A 21687-nucleotide genomic window follows, 5' to 3' on the forward strand; every position below is an offset into this window, starting at 1 on the left:
GAAACACATCTTTCAGTATCATTTCATAGTAAAAGTCTCAAGGAAACTAGGCAAAGATGGAACTTTCCTCAATATAATAAAGGTTATATATTATAAACCTGTCTCCAACATTATGCTAAATGGGCCTTAGTGACAGCACCAGGAAAGTTTTAGACTTGATAATAACCTTCTGTTATGTAGCTGGATAAAAACAATCAAGATACACAAATCAATAGCTTCTTTATACACAAAAAAGAACTTGAAAAGGATATCAGAAAAAATATATATATTCACAGTAGCTTTGAAAAATTATCTAAGAGCAGTCCTAACAAAGAATATAAAAGACTACTGCAATGGGAATTTTGAAACACAGAATAAAGACCTTAAATCACTAGAAGAAATGAGCTGATGCTACCACTTTGATCATGTATACTCAAAGGACTCTGAGCCAAATCCAACCAACTCATATGCTCATTTATGTGTATTGTAGCACTGTTCACATAAAACGAGCTTACCCATCTACTCATCACTAGGTGGATGGATGTGTACATGCAGAATATGTTATTTTTATATATAATGAAAATTTAAATCACATATTTAGGAAAACAGAGATCATTATGTTAAGAGAAGTAAGCCTGCTGTAGAAAGACAAGTACTACATGTTTTCTCTCATTTGCGGAATCTAGATCACATGTACACATATATTTAATATATGTATAATATATACATGTGTGTGTGTGTGTTGTAAATGCCTAAGAGTGAGAGAGTGAAGGAAAGAAGAAGTGAGAGGGAGCAGAGAAGAAGGAATTTGAGGGCAAAAAAGAAGAGAGAGAGAAAGAGGGGATTGATTTAGGAGGGCTATGACAGTCAGAAAAAGAGTTGTTAAATGCATGTGACATGAAAACAGAAAGACGTTATTTGAGAGAAGGGTGACCAGCAAGGGGACCAACTGAGAAGGAAACTAAATTAGGAAAAAATAATGCACATGTATGTAAATGAATACATAAAGTATGAAGCCCATAATGAAGCCAAAATATGTTAAAATTGTAACAAAAAATAAAGCAAAATATATGGTGAATGCCAAGAAGTGCTTGCTGACAGGAGCCTGATATAGCTGTCTCCTGAGAGGCTCTACCAGAGCCTGACAATGGTAGAGTTAGAGAAAGGACTGAAGGAGCTGAAGCAGTTTGCAACCCCATAAGAAGAACAATAATATCAACCAATCAAACTCCCAGGGACTAAACCACCAACCAAAGAATATACATGGAGGCACCAATGGCTCCAGCTGCATATATAGCAGAGGATGGCATTATCTGGCATCAACAGGAGGAGAGGCCCTTGGTTCTGTGAAGGCTCAATGCCCCAGTGTAGAAGAATGCCTGGGCAATGAGGAGGGACTGGGTGGTTGGGTATGGAAGCAACCACATAGAAGCAGGGGGAAGGGGATGGGATAGAGTTTGCAGAGGGAAAACAGGGAAAGGGGATAACATTTTAAATGTAAATAAATAAAAAATCAAAGTCTTAAGAAGTCCAGATTATATTTATATTTATATAAAATATCCTTTTCTTTTTAGTTGAAATAAAATAATAGAAAACCTGATATAAGCTTTTCAAATACCTCAAAATTAGTTTGTATGGCCATATTTTAAGGATGTACAATTTGTAGACATCTGATATGTGCCCTTATTGTATTCAGTCATTCTGGATTTCTGATGGGGTTGAAAACTTATAGCTATTTACTTTGAGAGAAAAGATCTGAGTGTATGGTCATCAGCTGACATTCATCCTAAAGCCAAGGAAAAAGCCAGGTTCAGAACTAAGTGTTTTAGTTAGGATAGATGACAGAGGTGCTGGTTAGTCAACAAAAGGATGGACTGGGTATTAGGACTATCTTGTACCTCACTGGTACAAATAGGCATAATTATGCTCTAATTGTATTTTGAGAGAAAAGTTTCCTTTTAACAGGAAGGGTGATGTGTAGGAGGAGCTAAGGTGGGAGGAGTACTGAGAGGAAGAAAAGGAGTAAGAAGAGGAGAAGAAGAAGGAGAGGAGAAGCTAGGTGATGAAAGAGAGATAGAGGGGGGAGACAGGGAAGCAGATGTTCATGTATCTCCACCAGTCAAAGATAGTTGATATATCTAGGTTGGGTAGTGGGTTACACCTCTGATTGAACAATACCAAACTTATAAAGCCTATGATTAACATTTCTTAAAAAAATGTATAAATGCAAAATGAAAAGGGGGCATGGGATAGGGGTTTTCTAAGGGGGGGGAATGGGGAAACAGGATGGTATCTGAAGTGTAAATGAAAGATCTAATAAAAAAAAAAGAAATAAAAAAAAAAAAAGAAATTTATTCCAAACTTTTACCATTTATAACTCTTTTCAGAACCTACTGAATTTGCTCTACTACTGCCTAAAGAGCAGGTATGTTTCCCAGTCCTTGATGGATACCCTCCAAGTTCTTCACAGTGAATGAAGAGAATGTCAGAGCACGCCATTCTATCCACATAATTGAATGTCTTCTGGCTGCAGTGATCACACTCTCATCTGCTTGTCTTTGTCCTCCTCCTTTTTCTGCCATATTCATCCTGGACCCTGATAATGAAATCCTGACACAGAGGCCACTTAACTGTGTTAGAAAATAACTCTCCAGAGTTCTAAGCTTCCTTTATTCCTCCTTTCGCAATATAGCAACATAATTACATCTAGAAAACCATCTGGAGACAAAGAAAGGAATGTGATACAGAAAGAAAATCATGGGGGCTTTAAACTAATTGCCATGTATCTTTAAAGGGTTTTAAGGTTTTTCCAGTTTCAACAGTCCCTAACCAATTTCACAGGCAACACAAAGAGACCAAGACTCCTGACGCCATTCACCCAGTTATTCATTTCTTGAATTTTTCAGCTCTGTGTCAATTTCGGCCTTCCATGGGCACAGGATATAAATTATTTAATATGACACATCTCTAAAGCCTTTTTGTAATACCAGTGGAGGGCTATGGTACAACACCTTTATCATCATCACCATCTTCTTCATCCTCAACAATAGCAACAACAAAGGAAGAAAATCTCATTTTCATAGCTGACCCTATGATTAACTCTGCATACCCTTCCTTCTACCTCTCTCATAAGTATGTCAATCCAGTTACACTCTGCTGTTTCTTCTTACCACAGAACCAGGTATTCAGGCCGGCATTACCCACAAATTAAAGAAGAGAAAATTAAGAGTAATTTAAGTTGAGATTTATAATAATACCACACATTAAAGAAATTGTTGAGCTACTTCAACTCTACTTTTATGATTCTAAACCTCATTGTAATGATTAATTAAATTTTTATTTCTTTTAAGAAAGGAGAGAGAGAGACAGAGAGAGAGAGAGAGAGAGAGAGAGAGAGAGAGAGAATAGCTACCAAACAAGAGCAGTTGCATTCTTTTCTCAAAAATATATGATTCAGTGTTTTCTAATATCAGATCTTTTTTCCTCTCCAAAAGATGAAAATTACCTCTAATATGACACTTAAAAGGAAAACGGAAAAGGAATCCATGTAAAGCCAGTGCTGGATAGAATGGGAGGAACGATGAGCTGTCATTATCTCTGCCCTTTGCTATCTTAGCATCCTTGGCTAGCACCCTGTTTTTTCCAAGAGTACACAGCTGGTTATGGATTTAATGGTACAAGGAGACAAAACTGAAAATTTCTGTACAAAGTGAGCAGAAAATATACTTCTCTTGGAAAACATGCTCTCTGGGCTAAGCCAGTAGAGGGGCTATATGCCCTTACAAGCTTCTGAATAGGTATTTGCCTTTGTAGTCCTAAGAACTTGTTCAAACCCTAGCTGCATTGACTTTCACAGATCCCATGTTGGACGCTATCTCCCAGAAGGGTTCATGCTATTAAATTATTCTACTCTTGGCTCTTATTGCCCATGTAGAAATATAAGCAACAGTGAAAACTCTAGGTTATATCTCCCAGTGTCTGAAATTTACAGTAGCAAAAATAAAAGAAAGGAACATTTCAGAGTCACTCTACAAATGATGCTCTTAAGGATACAGGGGGCAAATAGCAGGAATCAATTGATTCTGACATAAAAGATGGTTGAGCAAGATGTTACTTCACTTAGCTAGCACATGAAAATACATGGTTTGTTGTTCATGTTTCTAGTAGTGGTTAGTTTCACAGTTAAGGCAGCCTGGGTCCACAGAATCAATATTCTATATTAACTAATTGAATCATGGTACTTGGGAGCAGTAAGAGCTTCTGGAGATCAGATCATTCCTCCAAATTCCATTTTTCAGTAATTAATTTTTTTCTTGACTTTGGTGTTACTCAACCAATATTAACTGAATACCTAGTTTACTAGAAACATGGCTTTAAATACTTATGACAAAGGCATGAAGTGGGTGAACTGAACATTGTTGTGTTAGGTATAGTAAACTACTTAGGAACAGAAATAGCCCATATTTTTTCACCTATGAGAAATATATATTTGTATAAAAGTGTGGGTCCATGCATGTGTGTAAATATAAAGATGACTATGTAGTGTCATGAGGGATGGAAGGATTCTAAAAGAGAAAAAGTGAAATGAGAGAAAATTAATAAGAGAGAAAAGAAAAACAATGACAAATATTGCACATTAACTATTTGTCAGATTCAGCAAGTGTGTGTGCATGAATGTATGGGCGTGTGCATGTGTGTGGTTGTTAAATATAAAGTATATATGCCTTGCATATAAGAGGGAGCCAATGAAAAGGGAGGATGATGTAGTCAAATATGACCAGAGTACAATGACATACATATGTAAAAATTTCACATATAAATTCCATATTGTGTATACTTACAAAGATTAATTGAAAAATAATTGAAATAAGGAAGTTGTTATTTTTGAAGACAAAGGTAATAGCATAATGTAGAAGGGGAAACAAGACAGTAGTGAGCTTGGATGGGATAGAAATCCACTACATACATGCAAAATAAAATTGATTTTGCATAATGAACATATTACTAAGTAAAAATGGATGCCACATGGAAGCAGAATCAGTAAAAATATACAATCTGTTACTTCAAAAAGTTAAAAAAAATATCCAATAGAAAGTGGGGATAGAGGAGACTTTTGTCATCAAGACTTCAGTTAGGAAATGTATGTCAGTGATAAGAAAAAAGACTAATCAAAACTGAGTAATGACAGTGATGCAGGTAATGAAGAAAAGTCCTATAGGAAAAGAGGGAGAGGAGCACAGGGGAGTACATACTGGCCTTGTGGGTTTAAACAAAGTGCCCAGCAGTCCTTGGGAAGCAACAAACAGCCACCAAAGAAAATGTTAGCCAAGTGTCTATGGAGGTGGCTCAGTAGTTAAACATCTTCACCTCTTTTATAGAGGGTCTGGTTGAGTCCCAGCACTTACATAGGAGCAGACAATTGTCCATAACTCCAGGTCAAGGGATTTGTCACCTTTTCCTTGCCTGTAGAAAATGCTGTACTGACAGCACACATAAATCCTGCAGACACATACACAAACACAAATGCCCCCCCCACAAACACAAATGCACACACACATACACAAACTCACACACATGCATGCACAAATGAATTAAAAAGACAAAGAAGCCATAAATTTGAGAGTGAGATACATACATACACACTTAGAGGAAGAGATAGATAGATAGATAGATAGATAGATAGATAGATAGATAGATAGACAGACAGACAGATAGTGCAAAGGGTTCATGGAAAGGATTGGAGGAATGAAAGAGAAGTATGTACTTACATTTTAACTTCAAAAATTTAATAATATATTTAATAAAAATATACTGTAAATAAATGAGTGTAGATGTGTGTTTGTGTTGGGGGGGGTAAAATTAGAAAGAACTTTTAAAAAATGAGGGGCTAGCATGTAGTAGCTACATGTATGAATGAATTAAGATGGCAGAAGCAAGAAGCTACAAGGCAGGAACCATCTCTGCTCTTAGTTCAGATCATCAGGACTTTTAATCTCACGACTTTGCATTTGCCTTTTCTTTTGAGTGAGGATCACTGATACATTCTAAGGAAAGTAATTCTGTACCTTGCTGCTGTATGGATAGACCATAGGGTTCCAATAAAACAGATAAAGGAAGCATTCATAAAATCCATGTGACAGACAGTGGCAGCTGAGATGCTGAGACACACTGTAACACTGATGCATCTTAAGATACCAACAACACATCTCCTAAATCTTATGTGGGTTATGAGTAAAAGATGGAAATTGAGATGATGACTCTGGTTGTGTGTCTGAACCGTTAATATTTGGAGCTGTTCATCAAGATATGGAAAAGGCAAAGCTGCATTAAAGATTGAACATGATCCTATATTAGACATGTACATGAAGATAGAAATAGATAGTTTTTCCCTCTGATGACATCTCATCAAGACCCAGTAGGTACAATATCTGAAAGATACTCTTCTATCATTGGAAGGAGGAACGTAGGAGATACATGTTCTTTTCACACATTCTCCTTCCTTCTCCTTTAGCTTTAGAGGTGACAATCAACCATCCCAGAAAGATCTACAAAACCAGCGATTTACTCAAGTGTAGAACTTAGGTTTTCCATATTCACCCAGAGCAACTGTTGACAGTCATACATTCAGTGAGAGAATTTGGATGCAAACTCTGGCCACTTGCTCCCTGCAGCCCAGCCCACGATTTCTCCAATATTATCAGTGGTTTCATGCTGTGTCTAGAGTACTTTCTTGTTCTCAAACTTGGGCTTTTATGGATCAATAAGATTTCAAAACTCTTTCTAAGTCCCATGAGAATATTAGTAAATGCTAATTTGTTCAAGGAAGAAGTTTAAACAGAAACTCAACATAATAAAACGAAACCTGAATGACACGAAAAGGAAAAACTAGAGTTTTAACTAGTATCTACTCTTGTTTTTTATTAAACTATGAAACTCAAGTGAATTTGGAAAAAAATTAATCTGGCAATGATGACAAGTTTTTCGGAAATAAAAAAAGAATTGTGGGAACATACTTGTTCTCATAAAAATTATTCTTATGTCTCTGTACTTCTGATGTCCCTTAACTTCCTGTAGTTCTACAAGTGTATAAAAAAATCATCATGGCCTCTTGGGTTTTCTCCTGAGGGCCATGTGGGGAACATGGCACAGGTGAAAGTAGTTTTCTCTACTCATGTCTATCTTTCTGTCATTGTGCCCATGTAAACTTTCCTGATACCAACTTCAAGAGGAAGCAGCTGTACCTTTTGGCAAGCAAAATTGTCTGCTGAGGGCAGAATGTTTGACTTGGAGAAGAGACTGGATGATGTCAGTAGCCTCATGAACTGGAAAGAACACATTGCTATTCTTGTCCAGACACTAAAATCTCTCCCAATCTTTTATGCTCAGCAGTCATGACAAACATTTACCATTTAACTGACTTCCATTCACAAGAGTTAAAAGATTATACCAGTTTATTTATCTCTTTATTTGGGATGCTGTGGATCAAACCTTGAGCCTCATACACTCATATAGAAAACTACTACAAATGAGCTATATCCTCAACATCAGGTGGGTCAAATATCCAGGTATTTGTTACATACTACATAAAACAACTAGTCATCAAGGTTAGTACTGCCTAGCAACTGACCTTCTATCACAGTTAACCACATGAAACTCAATGGGCATGCTGAGGGCATAGGAAGAAGGGTCCATAGTCATATGTGAGGAGTGCAATCTTATCACGGAAGGGTTTGGACAGCATGGTATATCTGTACTGGAATTTGAGAGACAAAAGTATAAATAGATATACCTGTGAGGAGACAGTGAAATCTGAAAACAGGAGTGGAGGGAAAAGAGGGTGCACATGGAGTAAAAATTGTTATGATGTCTTAGGGAAGGAATAGGAGGACCTACCTCACAATGTGAAGGTGTTCTAGATGTAAAAAGAACTCTAGCTGAATTCTTTCAATTTACCCTTGACAGTGATGCCACCAGGTTATTTTCTATAAAACACTGTGGGGCAGTTAGCATGAAACATGTTAAATTTGTTGAGGATATGATGATCAAAGGAGAGCTGGACTAGTGAAATGACTAGTGAAATGTCGACGTGGTTATGAACTAGACAGGTTGGGTAGAAAGGAGGTAATGGATTCCAGATGTATGCGCCTGCCAGCTTGAAGTTGCTGTGCAAGTTGACTAATGCTGTCTCTCTGGGACAGCGTCCATTCATGTGAAAACAGCAGTATCCATTTCGGAATAATAAAACACTCCAGGAAAATATGGGCAATCACCTTGGGGCTATATTCTAGAGTCCCTGTGACAGGTAGTGAAAGCCATGTGCACCCAGCCCCTAAGTCACACTCCATTGAGATCCTTAGCAGCAATAATAAAACCAGAATGGGCCTCTAGAAAGTTAGAAATGGCTCTGAACACAGGTTTTTACTGGTGCCACAAACTTCTCATCAGGCTTTCTGCACTCAGTCTTCTGTGCACCCGTGTGGCACGTCAATAAGCAGGCATGTCATGAAGTTGGGAAGTGTAGCCAGAAATGGGTGTTTCACCTTTGGGTTTGCTATATGAAGCCTCATACTTATTCAACACACGTTGACTTTGGTGGTGAACTGTTTTTACTTTGTCTTTCACTGAAATATTGGAGCTAGAAACACCTGACATGTCATCTAAATCTAGAGTTGTGTACATTTTATGTTTTTTGAATTTTATCTACACATATGAGATGCTATGACTGCGGTCTGCTGAAGCCAATGTCACGTCATGGCTGATTTCAGAGCAGTGCCCTGACTTCAAAGCATATGTATGTGCTTTACTTCATTGTCCAATCTTCTTGGGGATTTGTTCCTGAAATGTCTTTGAAACTCAAGCATTATGATACCAAGTATTTAATAATCTAGCTCCTAATACACTATTTTTATTTTTAATCTCTCCTTTCTTTAATCTGTACCATTTCTTGCAAATTTATACTTTATTAAATTAACTCTCTTAGTGAGGTTTTCTACCTTTTAGTTTTATTTATGATTGGTTTATTTTAATGCTACTATAATTACTATTACTGTTATTGTATGTGTGCATGTGCTTATGTGTATGTCTGCGTGTGTGTCCATGTGTGTGCGCGTGTGTGTGTCTGTGTGTATGTGTATGATGTGTGTGGGGTGCATGTTTTCCACAGTGTATATATGGAAATCAGAGGATAGTTTTGTGTGGTTGGTTGTCTCTTTCCTCCTTTAAGTGTGTTAAGGGGATTGAACAGAAGTTTTCAGGCTTATGGACAAAAACTTTTACGTTCTGAGCCATTCTGTTATCCCCATTTTGAGTTAAAGTAGCTTGTTGCTTTTTTTCCCCCTTTAACCCATAAGTCTTTTAATTACACAGATAGTGATTTTACGTTAGAAGGTCTTGACCAACGAAATTTTATTTAGTTGCCATGTGCCACGCAAGACAGAGACCAGATCAAGAAAACCGATTCATTAGAAAGTGGAATTTGAGCACAGACCAAAAAGGATGGGACTAAGTGAGATGGCTGGAGCTGGGAGAAAGCATCACAGTCAAAGGAATAGTTTGTGTACTCTCACTAGAGCACTGTAGGTGGCATTGCATTATATTTCAGGCTAGTGTGACTAGAAACTGAAAAGGAAGAAAAATGAAAAAGAAAAGACTATAGAAAAGTACAGGTTTTATCATGCCTACAGCTTCGAAGAGCAGAGTGTGATATATTTTTTCCTAAAGATGTAAGCTGAAACCTTTTGGAAACTATGCATGGGCTTTTCCACTGAGAGACATACCTGGCCGCTGTGAAATCTTGAGGTTTTCACTTCATGATCAATTTAAAGACTTCTTTTTTTTCCTTTAATTTTCTTTTTTTTATTTTATATTTTATTTACATTACAGATGCCATCCCCTTTCCCCATTTCCCCTCCATAGAAAACTTCTATCCTTTTTGCTTTTATACAATTTTTTAAAATGTTAATCAAAGGCTTTATAAGTTTGGTAATGCTAAATCAGAAGTGTAACCCAATACCCAAACTAGATATATAAACTATCTTTGACTGGTGGAGACACGTAAACATCTGCCTCCATGCCCCTCCCCCTTTCTCTCTCATCACCTGGCTTTTCCTCTCATTCATCTTCTCCTCTCCTTACTCCATCTCTTCCTCTCGGTACTCCTTCCCCCTTAGCTCCTCCTTCATAACATCCTTCCTGTTAAAATAAAACTTTTCTTTCAAAATACAATTAAAGCATAATTATTCCTAATTGTACCAGTGAGGTACAAGATAGTCCTAATACTCAGTCCATCATTTTGTTGACTAAGCAGAACCTCTGTCATCTCTCCTAACTAAAACACTTAGTTTTGAACCTGGCTTTTTTCTTGGCTTTAGAATGAATGTCAGCTGAAAACCATCCTCTCAGATCTGTTCTCTCAAAGTAAATAGCCAGGATTGGCTATGAGACTATAGGTCTTCAACCCCGTCAGAAATCCAGAATGACTGAGTTAACTGAAATTATAAGAAGCACTAAGCATAGCTTCTAAAACTTAGCCAATTTATAGAGACCGCTGAACACCTGGAAAGCCCCTATACTACCGAACTTTGGAGCATCAAATATTCAGCCTTCTGGCCCAGAATCATCTGACAGACCTTAGTGATGCAGAATTATTAAGGGCTGATTACTCTGTCTAGGCAGATATAATCCGTCGACTATTCTGCATGTGTGTCCTTTTCTGGACAGTAATTTGTCTGTAGAAGGAAAGTGGCAATTCTTGCCTAGTGGCTGTCACTGCACAACTGGAGTAACTCCAAGGATGCTCAATTTCTTCTTAGAATCCATGACAGGAAGCTCTCAGGAGCAGACAGGTCTCTAATCAAAATGAACATTAATATAGAAATATTTGTAACATCAATTCTATAGACTTCTGACGTTTTGAAAACCACCTATCCATGTAAGGTAATCTGGACTGTTGTCTGTTAACTCCTCTCAGCTATTTATAAATGAAGTATGGAAAACACCCTAACAATAAACTCAAAGCCATGAATTTGCTATAGTCCCTTAACTCATAAGAGTTGTATGCAGAGATACACAGGATTCACTTCACTTTGTACTTCTGTATTGAGAATTATGTGTGGTTGAGTGTGTTTGGGTGCAGATACATGTGTGTACACATGTATGGAGGCCAGAAGTCAACATTTGCTGTCTTTCTCAACCACTTCACTATTTTTGTTCATGAGACAGGATCTCTCAGAAAACCTAAAGTTAACCAGTAAAACTGGCTATGCAACCAAATCCAAGGAATCCTCTCTCAATGTCCCCAATAATGGAACTGTAAACATAACTCACTCATGGGCTTTTTTTCATGCTAGAGATCAAACTTATGTCTTCATGCTTGCCCTGAGTTATAGTTTGCTAACTGACCCAACTGCCTAGGCCCATCAACCAGTTATTTTAAGAAATTCATTTATAAATGTTTATTGTAGAATAAACAGAGAAATGAAAGTTATGAAATTGTGGGGAGACCAACCTAGCCTGATGTTATTTTATATGCTAATGGAGTATCTGATGAGGGAGAATGAGTTCTAGAACCTCCATATTTCAGATTGACAAGGATATATATATCCATATCTATCTATCTATCTATCTATCTATCTATCTATCTATCTATCTATCTAGTCTGTGCTCTTGTTTGTATAAATGTTGTTTGCTGGAGATATATAAATAGTATATTATTCCTCTTCTTTTCATTCCCACATGTTTTCCTTTCTACTTTGTGTTTCTTGCTGCCTGTTTCATACATACATACATACATACAATTATATATGCTATATAATTAATGATTTCAACAATAGTATGTATGTATTCAACCAAATATGGTTCAGATTTTAGTGAACAAACATTCAATACATTCCTCTTCAAAGAAACTTTTTCTTCCTCAGATAGCACATCACATATACATTTGGGGCACTCAAAATACTCACCAAAACATGTGGGGTTTAACTGTGACTAGGATTTTACTATATTACATGAAATATATTAGTATATTACATAAATGTATCACTGTATTACCTTGCTGGTACTGTAGCTTAGCTTATCTGTCACTCTAAGAGGGATTTCAAATGGGAGTTTTATTAATGAACAACAGTAAAGAAATCCTGTATAGGAACTATCCCATCTGGTATGATTACCAGTGTCCTGATGAATAACTAGAAGAGAAAAGGATGATTTTTCTTGACACAAAAATTAATCTAATTGCATGTGGTCATCCATGTGGAATGCTTTTCAAATGAAGAATACTTGCCTTCTTCTCTTCCTACTTGCAGGATGTTGACTAAGGTCACTTAAAAATATGTATAGCAGAAGCTAATTTCCTTGATGTGTCTTACTTCAGGAGCATTCCCAGAATAACCAAATACTTGCTCTTCCAGAATCGTCATAACTGTGGCTGAATCATATCCAGGGAATATCTACCTAAATGGCTCAAATGGCATGCTTCTAATTCTTTCTTCTCTGTATTCTCCAATCTCACATTTTCCTAGTTTTATAATCTGCACATAAGGGTTTTGGCCATTTTTTGAATAAATACTGATTGTTAATATGATGGTACTTCTGCTTCTCTTATCTCTTTAAAATTTAAAATAGTTAATTTAAGTTGATGGAGAGATGATACACTGGGTAATTTGTTTGCTGCCCATTTATGGAGTCATGAATTTGGATCCCCAGGAACCACACATCTGTAACCTAAGTACTGGTACATTGAGAGTGAGGAGATAAGATCTCATGGGTTTGGAGTGCCAGTTTAAATGACTTGGTGAATTTTAGGTTCAGTGACACAGTGTGTCATAAAGTAAGTGAAGAGCAATAAAAAAAATACACCTGATATCATCTCCTGCTTCTCTGTATATGCTTGTACATATACGTGCACCTGCATATGCATGCACATACATAACACACACACACACACACACACATACACACACACATACACTCAGAGAGAGATATACACACCCCTCTACAAATATAGTAGAAGACCAAAAATAAATTCTTTGATTTAGAACATGAAACACTAAACACGAAAGGAGCTAAATATGCAAAGGACATTGAAAGTGCCAGCTTTATTCTCCATGCCTGTGCTTCAGGAACAACCACTGGGCTTCTATAAGGATGTGCTCCCACCCACCCACCCACTCCTACCTCCTTGTTCTCAAATTCCTCCATACTGGGGCATCCAGCCTTCACAGGACCAAGGACCTCCTCTCCCACCTATGCCAGAAAAGGCCATCCTCCCTTACTTATGCCGCTGGAGCCATGGGTCCCTCCCTATGTGCTCCCAGGCTGGTGGTTTAGACCCTGGGAGCTCTGTTGGTTGGTATTGTTGCTCTCCTCATGGGGTGTCAAACCCCTTTGGCTCCTTCAGTCTTCTCTCTAACTTCTCCATTAGGAACCTCATGATCAGTTCAATGGTTAGCTGTGAGCATCTGCCTCTGTGCATGTCAGGCTCTGGCAGGCCTCTAAAGAGACAGCTATATCAGGCTCCTGTCAGCATGTACATTCTGACATCCACATCAGCATCTGCCTTTGGTGACTGTACCAGGGATGGATACCCAGGTGGAGCAGTCTCTGGAAGGCCCCTCCTTCAGTTTCTGCCCCACACTTTGTTCTCCATATTTGCTTCCAAAATCATTCATTTCATCTAGATTTTCCAGTTTTGTCAAGTATCATTTTTGTAGTAAGATCTGATTTTTTTTTTTAATTACCTCTGGTTCTGTTGTTATGTCTTCCTTTTCATTCCTGATTCTGTTAATTTGGATACTGTCTCTGTGCCGTGAGAGGCTCCCAGGACTAAACTGTTGATGCCTTAACTGAAATGTCCAGCAGTGGAGAGATGGAACCTGAAGAAACCACCTCCTGTAGTTAGACAGGGCCCCCAGTGGAGTGATAGGAACACCAAGCCACCTTCAAAACTTTTGACCCAGAATTGTTTCTGTCTAAAGAAATGTACAGACAAAAATGGAGCAGAGACTGAAGGTGTGACCATCTAGTGACCAACCCAACTTGGGATCCATTCCATGGGTACATGCCACACTGTCACTATTACTGTTGCTATGTTATGTTGCAGTTTACCCACAGCTGACTGAAACAGATGCAAATACTTACAGCCAACCATTGGACTGAGCTTGGAGACCTCTATGGAAGAGATAGGGGAAGAATTAAAGGAGCTGAAGAGGATGGCAACCAACAGGAAGACCAACAGTCTCAACTAACCTGGAGCTGCCAGAGACTAAGCCACCAACCAAAGAGCATATACAGGCTGGTCCAAGGCCCCTGGCACATAAGTAGAAGAGGACTGCATGTGTTGCCTCAGTGGGAGAGGATGTGCCTAATCCTGTAGAGACTTGATGTCCAGGGAATGAAGATGCCAGGGTATGAGTAGACTCTCAGAAGTGAAGAGCAGGGAGGATCAGAAGGAAGGCCAAAAATACAGCATGTAATGATCAATATATAATTGATATATAAGAAGGTTAAATACACCCATTTAAACACAAGCAATAAATAATCTCATGCCAGCGAAAACAAAGAATGGAAGCACATGCTCTTCGTCATTCTTCCCCCCCCTTCACACATACTCCACCACTACCAATAAAACAACAGATATCAACAATTACCCGTTACTTGTATCTCTCAATATCAACATCAATAGTTACAATTCCCCAATAAAAGGGCACAGACTAGAGAAAGGATGTAAAACCACAATTCATATTTCTGCTCCATCCCAAAATCTTACCTCAACATCAAGGGTAGATATTACCTCAGGGTAAAGGGTTGGGAAAAAATAGTTTAAGAAATTGGACCTAAGACAGATGTTACAGTCATTTTAATAGCTAACAAAATAGACTTCAAATTATGTTTAATCAAAAGACATAGAGAAGAATGATACATATTCATTTAAGAAAAAAGTCCAACAAGATGACATTTTAATTCTTAATATCTGTGCCCCAAAACAAGGGGACACACATGTTTGTAAATGAAATACTACTATAGCTTAAAGTACACATTTACCTTCAACCATTGTTAGTGGGAGAATACAATATCCCACTCTCACCAATGGACAGGTGATCGAGAGAGAAACTAAACATTATAAACTAAATGTATATAACATATCTTCAGAACATTTCACTCAAACACAAAATAATATATCTTCTATCCTTCCACTTATGCAACTTTCTCCAAAACTGACCACATATTCATACACAACGTAAGTTTCAACAGATACAAGGATATTGAAACAACCCCTTGTATCCTAGCAGACTATCATGGATTAAGGCTGGATATCACCAACAATAGAAAACTTAAAAATTCTTGCAAACTGAATGAAAATAATATACTGAATGAAAAATTGGTCAGACAAAAATAAAGAAATTAAAGACTTTACAAAATTCAGTGTAGATTAATACAAAATATACCAAAACTTATGGAACACAATGAAATCATTGCTAAGAGAAAGTTTATAATGCTAAGAACCTACAACAGAAAGAAAAGAAGTGATTTTACATTATCAATTTAACAGCACACCTGAAAACCTTTAGAAAAATGACAACATAAAAGTAACAACACCCAAGAGAAGTAAATGGCAAGAAATAAAGAAATAATCAAACTGAAGACTGAAATCAATACATTACAAACAAATAGAACAATACAAAGAATCATTGAAGGAAGATGCTTGTTTTTTGAGGAAAGCAACAGGATAGACAACTCCTAATTACAACCAATGAAAAGGCAGAGAGAAAATATCCAAATTGACAAAATCAAAAAAGAGAAGAGGTATATAACAAAAAACAATGAGGAAATTCTGAGAATCATAAGGAAATGTATTTTACTAAATCAGAAAATCAAAAAGAAATGAATAATTTTTGATAGATCCCACTTAACAAAGTTAAATAAAGTTTAAACAATGAAATCTGTCTACAACTTCTATTGAAATAAATGCAGTTATTAAAATTTCCCATCCACTCTTCATCATCAGATGGTTTTAGCACAGAATTCTTCCAGACTTTTAAAGAGCTAACACTAATACTATTTAAATTATTCTAAAAATTGAAACAGCAGGAACATTTCTGAATTCATTTGAGGCCACATTTACCATAAGAACAGAGCCGTATACAGACCCAACAAAGGAAATTACAGAGCAATTTTCCTCATGATCATACATGCACTAATACTCAATAAAAATACTTGCATCCAAATCCAAGAACAAAGACCATCTACAATTATCAAGTAGACTTCATCCCAAAGATATAGGGATGGAGAAAAACTAAAAAATAATTTCACTAAATCTTCAATAAATGGCACCAGACATTATGTGGAGAGTGTCTAAATGGGAGTTCTCCATCAAAATCCCTTCCCTCTGCCTTCAGGGAATTCTGCAGAAGACTCTAAATATCCTGAGAGACAGAAGGGATGGAGCACACCAGGAGAACAAGACTTTCTGAATCAATTAAGTGAAGCACATATGAGTTCACAAAAACTGAAGCAGGGGGACCTGCATGGGTCTGCACTAGTTTCTCTGCATATGTATTATAGCTTTTAGCTTATTTTTATGGGATGTCTGATTGTGAAAATGAGTGGATCTCTGACTCTTGTGCCTGCCCTTGGGTTGCTGTGTCCAACTTTCATATGATAGATATGACACTTTTGTCTCATCTTATTATATTTTATTTTGTTTTTTGGTTATTATCACTTATAAGCCTTTTTTCTTGTTCTTTTTGTTTGTTTGATTTGATTTGTTTTTTGTTTTTTTGTTTTTTTTTAAATGAGAGACAGAAAAGAAGTAGATCCTGAGAGGGGGTGGTGGTGAGGAACTCAGAGGAGGGGAAACTATAATCAGGTTATATTGTATGAAAAAAGAATCTATTTTCAATAAAAGAAACAAATTAAAAAATAAATAAGTATGGGTTGTGTGTAATTTGTTCAAGTTTTAAAAGATTCTTATTATCTTCAGAAAACACTTTGACTTCTTCTATGAAACAAATCTGTACCTAATATGTACTTTACATTCCAACTGCAATTGCATTCAGTATTTTTGAGATGCATGTCATACTGGAAATTCTGCAAACAAAAGGCAGAGAGTAATTTCAACGTTGCTGTATCATAAAATATGACACACTGAATGGAGAAATAGATGAACCAGATCTGAGAATCAAAGAATTGGGTGAGTTTCCTTGTGAGAAATGTATTCATGGATGCTAATTCTACAGGTAGCCCTCACCAAGGTCTAAGAAGTATAAAAGCATCACACTAACTTTCTCATCTATAAATGCTCTTGATATTCTCTAATTAATGAATTCCCAAGACCAACTGTATTTGTAATCTCAGCACTACTATAAAAAGTTCAAAAGATTTAAAGACCAGAGCTTATCACAGAGATGCCCCTGCCTCTCACATTCAGTCTCGGTCTGTTTATACTTAGGTCAGTATATTTCCTATCAAGTGCTCATTCTAAGTGTTTTGTCGTTGCTATTGTTTTTGTTTGGTTGGTTGTGGCTTGTTTTCCTGTATCAATCCTGAAGATGCAAAACAACTCCACAGTTCTTTGTCGATCACTGGATTACGTCTCAACCAATCTCTTGACAAGTTTAGCATAATACATTCAAAGAGTCCTTGCTAGGCTGTCAAATAATATTAATAAAAAGAAGATTTAATTTTGATCTAACCTCTACCAAATATTAAATTTAAATCATTTTAAGACCAACTATGCACTTTAAAAACAGTACCTCCTAAAATTCTTTTTTCTCCAGTGATGGTGATACAAGTGATTAGTGGTCCATTTATCTTCAGGTGTCTAGGATAAAGCTCAGCGTATACAGCCTTAATGTAGTAGTATGAACAATTATAATGAGAGCCACTTTTTTCTTACCCTTTTATTCCTTTTCTCTGTTCATACCTACGCCTTCTTTCCTTCCTTCTTCCATCTTTTTCTTCCTTTTTTTTTTTAAGTTACTTCACCTGTTGCCAGGATTCAAGCTCTGGTTTGGGCTGGGTGCTTCTAATATGGCAATAATCTAGCCATTTAAATGCAATATTCCCAAGAGACTGTCACCTCAGATTATCACCCCAATAAAGTATGCAAATGAGAAGACAAACCATTTTTAATGGCCATGTGTACACATACAGGCTTAGAAAGAAAATGCAATATTGTTTTTCACAGAGCTTTAATGAAATAAATGCTTAATTACAGATAGATTGGGATTAGAGAAATATTATTAAAATAAACCACTGAATGTTAGTGTTTAAATTTTTTATTAACTGTTTAATAGAGTCTAGAAAGGAAGAATAGATAATTTGCTGTATAATTACCAAATAACACTGAAGATTAAGTGTAATGAAACATGTTAGTGTATCTCAAGGGGCTTATACTTGTGTGGAGAAAATGATTTTATTATCTATGCTATGATTTCTTTCATTTAAAACTCACAGTAATTTTCTGTAATCTTTCAATCAATGTGTATTGTGTCACAATATGCAAATGGAAATATTATAGAAGCATAAGGATTTTCATTGAAATAATTACCATAACTTAACCCAATTTGAATCAATAGAGCTTACCTGTTTTATATAATAAACTATAAATATATAAAGTTATTTACACTTTTCAGTCCATTCAGGGTCTTAATCATTGCTTAGTGCAAGAGAAAGAATGATTATATTGAATGTGGCTGGTTATTAAATTTTTGTTATCTGCATTTTCCAACACTAAAAGTGTTTCTTCTTAAAGCCACTGGGAAAATTTCACCCAAATTATCGTTTGTAGCATAACATATAGTATTAACTTATTTAGCAACAATCCACCTGTGCCTACCTAGGAGAAGTGTCCCTTGAGGGCAAGAGTCGCAGCATGGAAGGAGAATCTTTATTCATTTCTCTTGTGGGGGTGTGTGCTGATTCTAAATTCTGAAAGCATTACTAGCAATATCCAATTGCAATCTTCACTTGGCGTTCTACGTTTCTGAGAACAGTTTGGTCATTGGTGGCAGGCCCTCTCTCACATCTTTTTTTCTGTCTTTACAAAACAAATATTTGTCCTAGACATGGATTTGCTTTTCTAAGAATCATTTTCTGGAGCTATCATTATATTAGAGTGAGCCTTACACAGTAGGTTTCTGAGCAGAGAAAGATGCTTTACAGTAACCAAATGCTAAGGTCATCATATTTTACCTAATATATCAGGACCTAGAAGCAGCTGGTGTTTTAGATTGGTATAATTGTTCATTAAATATATAGGTATGACACCAGCTGCTAGACACAAATATGTATATGGCACAAAATGTAAACATACCAGAAACATGCTCTGCTATTTTCCCTACAGTCTATAAATATGTTCAGGAATAATGACACAGAATGAGGAAAAGTCTTTCATACATACACCTCCAATAGCGATTTTATATTGTTGATGAGAGTTTGAAACTTGGCAGTGATCATCAGTTAACAAATTCATGATTTTCATAAAATCATGATATGGCAGGAACCAACTGCATATAAGCATTATGTAATACCAAATAGCCATGAAATCTCTGGTCTGATGTTGCTGGGAATAAAATCTCAGGCTGTTTATTAAGAAATGTGCTAGATTATCTTACATACTTGCATCTGAAGGTTATTAGGCAAATAATAAAGATAGTGAGTCCTAGATGTCATCATATGCTTGAGATTTTCTTACTGATCTGAGCATCTGAGTGCAATATATGCTCTGAACCAGCATGGAGCACAGGACAGAGACATGTAGTTGTATGTGGAGGTCTGGATCTAGGATGCCTGGATCACTAACTGTTCATTTAGCTTTTCTGTGCATCAGTTTTGTTAAAGCCCTTTAAAACAGGGATAACAATGTATTCTACCTTGAAAATGTGTTATTCATATCACATGAGACAAAGTAGAAAGGACATAGAATTAAGTCATTATGAAATGTTATTTTTAATTAATAGCAGCTACCACCAATTGTCTATTGTTATGATCTCTTTTTTATATTTTTATATGTCTATGTTGTTCAATAAGCTGACTTTTCTCTTTCCTCAAAACAGGATTTGGTGTCATATAACTTAGGCAAGATTACTGACTATAATTAGTTGTGAGCATAGTTACCAATTATTCCAGGTTTGAAGTCATACTTAGACAAAGGTGATGGGTGGTCACCTTCCTGTAGGGAAGTGAATCAGCCATAATAAATTCATGTCCAAACATTAGAACTGTTTATTTTATGTAGTGAAACTCTTTTGGAATTATAATTTTAAATCAAGTCTGTCTATTGATTTTTAGTGATCAAATACTGTATTTTTGTGGAAAGTTTACCTTTATATTTTAATCATGATATTCCATTTCAGCTCCATTTTGGTGAACAGAATGGATTTTTCTTTTCTGAGGGTCTTAGTCAGAGCAAAGAAGCTGATTTAGTCTGAGAGTCCCCTCCCTCATCTTCAGAGAGAGCAGCATCCTGACCTAGATCTGGACACTTGTTAATTCTGACCCAGAACATTAACTCATTTGAATATGATATGGCCAAACCATTTATAAGCTTACACAGAGCAGCTAGCTTTTTCTCACTAATCTTTACTAGTCACTACCATAGGAAAACCATCAGTAATCAATGAATGTCACCAGCATCTCAAGAATAAGCATATTCAAATACTCTATGAACTGTGGGTATGTTAAAATAGTGGATGGAGTAGTAAGTACCTGATACAAGAGTAAGACATGGTATTGCAGAAATCACAGAAAAAAGATTTGTATTTTCTCTCATTAAAAACAGTCAAACAACAAACAAACCTATAAGGCATGCTAGCACCATTTCTTTAACTCTAGCACTCAAGAGGCAGTGGCAAGCCAATTTCTGTGAGTTTATGGCAAGCTTGGTGTATAAATCGAGTTCTTGGCACACCAGCAAGGACTATGCAGTGAGGTTCTGCCTCATAAAACAAAAGCAACAAATCCTGTTGTTTCTTTACAACTATTAACAAATAACTGGGATTTAAGAAACCAAGAAAAGGAAACAATGAGAGTTTTGAAAGAATATTTAAACAACCACTAGTGACAACGGAAGCTGAGTAAGGAAATGCCAGAGGGAAGAGATGAGAGTTTCGAGATGAGAGTTTCGAGATCAAGATGAACTGCACCTTTCTGAGGAGACATGAGAGATGGGTCCATCAGGAATTTGGGCGTAGGTGGGAAACATCTCTTCTACTGAAGCCTGCTTTCTGTGTAGGTACTTCCTGGGTAAGCAGACATCATAGGAAAACATAAGTACAAAAAGAGATCAGGCAGATTGGTTTTTGAATCTTATGCAACAGGTTAATGTTTCTTGGTGAATCGATAATCAGAGGTTAGCTTATGACAACCTGCACATCTGATCTAACGAGCATCGGCTTAGGTGTTAGATGTGTGCGAATCAAGAATGACTCCTGGACCTTTGTCTTAGGCTTTGCATTTTCTAATGTACTGAGAAAACAGAAAGCCAGTCTCATTCCACATCACAGGAGTGAGTCTCAAATCAAGTGAAATAAGAGCCCTGAATGAATTGTTGTATATAGCAAACCAGTAATTCTGTTTATAAAGATGGACCATATAATTTCCCGAATCCAAATCAATTAAAGTGTTTGGTAATATCTACTCTGGTTGATAATACCTACTCTACAGCCTGAATGACACATGTTTCCAAAAGCCACTGTGACAAGGATCTCA

At 36.6% G+C, this 21687-nt stretch overlaps 1 long non-coding RNA gene across 4 annotated transcripts in view; it reads right to left on the reverse strand.

Moving 5' to 3' along the window:
- The window catches only part of LOC143434602 (uncharacterized), a 76566-nt gene extending 55321 nt beyond the window's left edge, over positions 1–21245 (reverse strand). For all 4 annotated transcript variants that reach the window (XR_013104216.1, XR_013104218.1, XR_013104217.1 and 1 more), the window contains exon 1: positions 21123–21245. This is a non-coding gene — a long non-coding RNA (uncharacterized LOC143434602). The remainder of the gene's footprint in view (positions 1–21122) is intronic.
- Between the last annotated feature and the right edge of the window lie 442 nt (positions 21246–21687).

Source organism: Arvicanthis niloticus, chromosome 16 (genome assembly GCF_011762505.2).
Source record: "Arvicanthis niloticus isolate mArvNil1 chromosome 16, mArvNil1.pat.X, whole genome shotgun sequence".
NCBI classification, from domain to species: Eukaryota; Metazoa; Chordata; class Mammalia; order Rodentia; family Muridae; genus Arvicanthis; species Arvicanthis niloticus.